The sequence below is a fragment of the Marmota monax genome, unplaced genomic scaffold (genome assembly GCF_021218885.2).
Source record: "Marmota monax isolate L192 unplaced genomic scaffold, Marmota_monax_Labrador192_F-V1.1 WCK01_AAM20220418_F8-fsc00019, whole genome shotgun sequence".
Taxonomy (NCBI): domain Eukaryota; kingdom Metazoa; phylum Chordata; class Mammalia; order Rodentia; family Sciuridae; genus Marmota; species Marmota monax.
In genome coordinates this window covers 5,220,705-5,228,317 of record NW_026695242.1, presented here as the reverse complement: position 1 = coordinate 5,228,317, position 7,613 = coordinate 5,220,705, and positions in this window count along the sequence as shown.

Genomic DNA, 7,613 nt, shown 5'->3' with positions numbered 1-7,613 from the left:
AGAGCTATAACCTAATTAATTAATCATGGTTTTAAATGGACTAATTGGGTGTTAACTGTAGGCAGGTGGGGCATGGCTGGAAGAGGTGGGTCACGAGGGCATGCCCTAGAGGGATTTATCTTCCCTATGCCTTCTTTTTTTCTTTTTATTTTTTTGCAGTTGTAAATGGACAGAATACCTTTATTTATTTTTAATGTGATGTTGAGGATCGAACCCAGGGCCTCACACATGCTTGGCAAGCACTCTGCCACTGAACTACAGCCCCAACTCTTCCTTGTGCCTTCTTAACCTGGCATGTGCTCCCTTTCCCTTTCTCCCCTTATCTCTCCCTCCTTCCTGGCCACCATGAGTGGAGTCACACTCCCGCACCATGCCCTTCCACCATAATGTTCTGCCTTACCTTGGGCTCAGAGCAATGGACCATGGACTAAACTTCTGAAACTGTGAGCCAATAGAAGCTTTCCATCCTTTAAGTTGTTCTTGTCAGGTATTTTGTCAGTGATGAAAATCTGACTACAACAAGGGTAAAGCTAGTCTCTGTTTTCTGACCTTCTTCAACAAAATTGGAAGTCAAATTCCCATTTGTTTATCCCATTCTTAGTTAGGTTTTCTGTCACTCACAGCTAAAAGCATTCTTAAAGGATGTATGCTGTCTTTAATAATTTAGGTGACTCATATATTTTGGCTAAAACATAATCTTTACTATTTATCAAAACAAAGAATAAGGGCTGGGGCTGGGGCTCAGTGGCAGAACGCTTGTCTCGAACATGTGAGGCACTGGGTTCAATCCTCAGCACTACATAAAGATACACAAAATAAAAAATATTTAAAAAAGTATAAAATGGCAACATTACTAAAATCATCATTATAAAAGGAGATTATTATCATTAGTATATTGGACATACTGAAGAATGTAGCTACTGCAATAAGAAAACAACACATGGGGATAAATATTGGAAATAAAGAGGCAAATAAGTCTTATTTTTTTCAAATGATGTAATTGCATAATAAGAAAACTCAAGAGATTCTACCAAAAGTAAACCTTATTTATAATTAATAAGAGGCTTTATCTTATGATAACAATAAAATAGCTTTTCTTTAAATAAGAAATAAGTTCCTGGAAAAAAAGTCATTTCAGTTATCAACAAACTACAGATACCTAGAAATGAGAGAGAGATATTTCTAATGGAAAAAGAATACATTTGACTGACAGAGCACACACACAAAAAATCTTTGTAATCATTATATATAAGATCCATATTTGGGGGCTGGGGTTGTGGCCCAGTGGTAGAGTGCTCGCCTCGCACGTGCAAGACTCTGGGTTCGATCCTTAGCACCATATAAAAATAAATGAATAAAATAAAGGTTAAAAAAGATCCATATTTAGGAACCCCATTTCCAAATATTTCTGAAGGAGACGTCTTGAAGATTTTCTTTCAAAATCCACCCAACCACCTGGTGCAATGGACGAGCCTGTAATTTCTGCAGGTTGGGAGGCTAAGGCAGGAGGATCATGAGTTCAAAGCCAGCCTCAGCAAAAGTGAGGTGCTAAGCAACTCAGTGAGTCCCTGTCTCTAAATAAAATACAAAATAGGGCTGGGGATGTGGCTCAGTGGTCGAGTGCCCCTGAGTTCAATCTCTGGTAACAAAAGAAAAAAAAATCCACCCAACCACAAAATTGATCAGCTAAAGCCTGACAGTAATCAATTAGTTAAAAAGTTGTGACTGGGTTTCCTGTATTTTTCTTTGGTTCTCAGCATAGTGGGGTTCAATTTGATGTTCTCACCAGTAGATTTTAGCACATTTGAATGAAGTCTATTGCAGTTGGCAAAATGCTGAGTTACCAGATGCTATGTAGAGTCACATCATGTGACCCAGACAATTAACAATTTAGTTGGCAAAGCTGTGGACAAGAATAAAGTTAAAGATGATTATCTAGGATCTCCTGAATAATGTAGGCTGAAATGGGACAAGAGGTAAATGGGTGGTGGGGCTTATGGGACTGTTTTGCTAAATTTAATTATTTATGTATTTCTTTTGAGTGAATTTCTGAAAGTACTGGCATTCCTATTTCAGCCAAGCAAGTTTTCTGTATAGAGACCCAGAAATTCACACTGTAGCAAAAACTGTTCTTATGGATGGAATTGGCAACCTGCTGGGTTAGTGTTTACTGAAAGCCAATTCTTGAATTAACTGCATTAGAATCAACAAGGAGGGGCTGGGATTATGGCTCAGCATATTGTGTACAACTACAACTAAAAAATAAATATTTATTAAAAAAGAATCACCAAGGAAACTTACTAATTAATACAAATTCTTTGGCCCTACCATAGACTTTCTGAATCAGATCATCCTGAGAAGTGCCTAGATATTTGTATTTTAAAAGCACTCCCTTAACTGATTTTAACGTGCAGTCAGATTTTAGAACTATTGATTTAGATGTCTGGAAGATTCTATACTCTTAAATGTTTTTCCTGTTCTCTTGCAACAATACCTGAAATTTTATATTACTCTTAGTATTGAAGGTTATGGTTGATGTGCAAATGTTAGTGATGTGTAGTAATCTAGGCTCCTTCAATAGAGAGTGACAGGAACTCAATTTAAGAAAACTGGCTAACCTAACTGAGAAAAGGGAGGCTAGATTTTTCAGTCATAAGTCTTTCTATTTTTTTTTCTTTTCTTTTCCTTTTTGTAGTACTGGGGATCAAATCCAGAGCCTTACACATGTTAGGCAAGCATCTACCACTGAGTTATATCCCCATCCCTGAGTCTTTCCTTTTCTTAGAAGGTCACTCTTTGTTTATGAATTTATCTCTCTATATACCTATTGGATATCTATATCTATCTATATAGAGTTATAAATATATATTTATATATAGACACATCTATATATAGTGTCTATAAATATATAAATATGGATTTCAATATATATATATACACATACATACATACATAGATATGGACATCAGTAGGCATACACACACACACACACACACACACATATCACTCATTGGTTCTGTTTCTCTTGAGAACTCTAATATATTCAGAAACTGAAAAACTATAAGATCAGTCTGGCCTCTGTCTGTCTCCTGGTCCCTTTCTCTCTCCATAGTATTGCCTTCCAGTTGAAGCTCCTTATGGTGTTTCACAGAGCTCTAGGCATTCCATCATGAAATCTAAGTGACTGTGGATACTCCCTATTGTCACATATGTGGGAAAAGAAAGCATGACTTTGGTAACTTCCATATTAGGGAGTCACTCTTTCTTGCACTGAATCAAACTGGTCATTCCTGAACCAATCACTATGACTTGGTGAACAAACATTATTGTTTGGCTTTTCTAGGACCACCTCGAAAGCTATATTCCTATGTGTCAGAAAGGGACAAGCACTTATATCAGGAAATTAGGAAAGTAAAAGTTTTCTTTGATCTCTTAGCTTAGTTTTTTTTTTTTTTTTTAACCAAGGATTGAGCCCAGGGGCCACATCCCCAGCCCTTTTTAAAAAATATTTTACTGAGAGACAGGGTTTTGCTGAGTTGCTCAGGGCTTTGCTAAGTTGCTGAGGTTGGCTCTGAACTTGCAATCCTCCTGCCTCAGCCTCCTGAGTTGCTGAGTTGCTGACTACATGTTAAAATCAGTTAAGGGAGTGCTTTTAAAAATACAAGTGCACCACTATGCCCAGCTTTAGCTTAGTTCTTTGGGCAGAATTTGTCACTTGGCTACCATACTTGCAAGGGAGACTGGGTAGTTTAGTTATTTAACCAGGTTCTGATAGGAGGAAGGAGACATAAATTTGGGGTGGAAAACTAGTTAGACAAATTATTCCTTAGGGTTTGGTAGGGGCCTACCTTGTCTAGCATATTTGCCTCCTGTGGCAGATTGTGTTTTCCAAATATTCTCTTTATGATATGACACTGATACTTCTCCATCAAGGAGTGGGGTCTATGTTTCCTCCTCAGAATCTCAGTTAAATCTATGTACAACTAGGCAGAAGTGATCTGTGACTTGCAAGTCTTTGATAGAAAAAGGTAAAGCAGCTTCTGCCTAGCTCTTGATTTCTTGGAAGACGTGCCTTCAGAATTCTGAGCCCCATATAAAATCCAGCTACCAAGAAGCTACCATGCTTGGGACACCATGTAGAGGACCACATAGAAATAAAGATTCTTAAACCAGGTACAGTGGCGCATGCCTATAATTCTAGTGGCTCAGGAGGCTGAGGCAGGAGTATTGAGAGTTCAAAGCCAGCCTCAGCAACTTAGGGAAGCCCTAAGCAACGTAGTAAGGCCCTGTCTCTAAATAAAATGTATAAAAGGGCTGGCGATGTTGCTCAGAGGTTAAGCACCCCTGGGTTCAAAAAGCATCCCTAGGACCAAAAAGAAAGAAAGAAATAGAGATTCTTGAAAGGCTCCATCTGTTCAAGACTCCCAGCTTTTCAACTCATCCCTGTCCAGGTATTAGACATGTGAGTAAAAAACCACTGGAGATGTCTCTAGCTGTAGATACCATCTCACTACAACCTCATGAGAGACTCTAAGTTGGAACATACTAGCTAAGTCACTTCCAAATTCTTGAGCTATAGAAAACTTGAAAGCTATAAAGGATTATTGTTTTGGAGTGATATATATGTAGCAACAGATAACTAATACAACTCTATACACTACTGAATAGGGTAAAGAAGAAAATGAATACTGGGTAGGTAACCAATGGTGTTTTCAGTTCTCATAATAATAAATGTTTTAAAACAACAATTTGATGCCTATATCAAAGATATCTTTGAATTTTTTTGAGTTTTTATACTTATAGGCATTGAATATATATTTGAATTTATATATGTGTGTGTACATATGTATCTATACACATACACATACACACACACACACGTGTGTTTGCGCGTGCGCATGTACTGAGGATTAACTCCAGCTGCTTCAACAGTCCCTTCTTATTTTTTATTCTGAGATATGGTCTCTCTAAGTTGTTGAGGGTCTGGCTAAATTGCTGAGGCTGGCCTTAAATTTATGATTCTCCTACCTCAGCCTCCCCAGTTGCTGGAATTACAGGTGTGTGCCATTGCACTTGTATTAAATCTCAAAGACATTTTAAAGAATTACTTACACTAATAAAAGATTAGATACACCTAAATGTCAAATAATAGGGAGATAAGTCAAATAAATTATGGTCTTGTACAGTTTGAATATTATAAATATACATATATTTTGGTACTGGGGATTGAACCCCCCAACACTTTATCACTGAGATATGCTCTCAGCCCTTTTTAATGTTTCATTTTGAGACAGGGTTTTGCTAAGTTGCTGAGGCTGGCTTCAAACTTGTGATTCTGCTGTCTCAGCCTCCTGAGTTATAGGGACTGCAGGCATACACTACCATATCTGGAAAGAAAAATCAAATTTTTGAAGAGTATTCAATGTCAAAGACATATGCTTTTTAAAAAAATATTTTTAGTTGTAGGTGGACATAATACCTTTATTTATTTATTTTTATGTGGTACTAAGGATTGAACCCGGTGCTCACCTGTGTGAGGCAAGTACTCCACCACTGATCTATAACCCTAGCCCAAGGATATATGTTCTTAATATAATAATGGTAAGGCGAAAATAGCAGGAATAAAAATTGAACATTTATAAAAGGGGTGAGTTTTATGGTATATAAATGATCTCAGTAAAAATTTTGTATGAGAAAAAATCAAACACACACATAAAAATACATATGAATAGAGTAAGGCTAAAAGAATATATTAAAATGTTAATAATAGTTATCTTTAACAACTGGAATTTTTCATAATTTAATATCCTTCTTTGTAGTTTTCTCACACAATATCGAAGAATGAAGTGCAATTAAAAAATGTGAAAATTGGAAAATATGCAAAATTGAAAATGCCATCAATCCACATTGAATTTTTAAAAATTGGTCAAGAAAAGAAAAGAATGACAGTGTGTTAAGTGATGGGGGAAGTGGTTGTGGTTTGGGGTGGGGGTGGAAGTGGGGTGTGGTGTACATGTCAGCATTTGCAGAAGGGAAGGAAGAGTCACTAACTAAGCCACTATGTGGTTCTCATGTGGGGATGTGTGGGGAAAGGGCTGGTGAGGTGGTCTAGAGAGAAAAGATACATTTGAGGTAAGCTGGGGAATGCAGTGTGTATGTGTGTTTGTGTGTGTGTGTAAGTTGTATGTGTGTGTTTTTCTATGTGTAAGTTGTAAGTTCACTCACGTGGGCACAAACTGAATTGGAGTATATTGGGAAGAGCTATCTATACTGAGCTATACTCAGTATAGCTTAGTAAATCCTTAGATACATAACTGATACACAGAAGTCCAAAAGTTAATCAGGAGGAATGCACAAAAACCTGGAGATAAAATGAGCATCCCAATTAAATATAGAAGACTCAGGTTTTATATTCTGCTCTATTCTTGACTTAGATTTCCACAAATTGTACTCACAACTGACAGTTACTATGTCTCAATTTCCCAGTCTCTATTCAAAGAGAGCTGTACTTATTTCCAACTACCTCAGAATTCCTATGGACCTCAAAGAATCAGAAGTTTCCATACCATAGAATAGTGTGTAATATAATTGCCACCATCAAAAATCCTTCCGTGGGCTGGTGCTGTACCTCAGTGGCAGAGCACTTTCATAGTATGTGTGAGGCACTGGATGGAATCCTTAATACCACATGAAAATGAACAAATAAAATAAAGGCATTCTGTCCATCTTCAACTACAAAAAATTTTTTTTAAAAAATCCTTCCATAATTATTTATAACAGAATGCTAAATTTTTATGTATTTAAAATGTTCCTTATTACTACTAGTCTTCAAACTAATTATATGGCCAAGAGTAATGTTTAGCTAGTCACAACAAGAGTAAATGCCACATAGTCCTTAACCACTATAGTTTTTTTTTTTTTTTGCACATGTTTTGTTTATTTATTTTTTAATGTGGTGCTGAGGATCGAACCCACGGCCTCGAATGTGCTAGGCGAATGCTCTACCACTGAGCCACTACCTAAGCCCCCCCACCATAGGTTTTAATCTTGTGGAAATTTACTTTTTCATCTTTATCTTTGAGTTGCATGAACATTCACTTCAGTCTGGCCAGTTTATCCATCGAACTGGAACATGCAGCCATCTCCAGACTTGCTCATTCTGGAATGTCTGCCCTCTTGCCTGCCTAACCAAACATTATTCTTCCTTTGAGGGCAGATTTAGTTCCATTGCCCTATTGACTCTTTCTTATCCTCAGGCCCATCATGATCTCCTCCTGCTTGGAATTTGAGCACTACACAATCTTTGGGTGATCTTCTCAAGCTAGGAATTTGAACAGTGCATACTCTCTGTAACCAGCTAGAGAGAACTCTGTTTTAAAAGGCTCCCGTGAGGGACTGGACTTGTAGCTCAGTGGTAGAGCACTTGCCTAGCACATGTAAGGCACTGGGTTTGATCCTTAGCACCACTTTAATAATAATAATAATAAAAGGCTCATGTGATTAGGTCAAGCCTATCTGGGTAATTTTCCTATTTTAAGGCCAAATGTGCTACTAATCACAGTAGTAAAATGTATTATCTTCACAGTGTATACACCAGGGCTCAGAAATCTTCA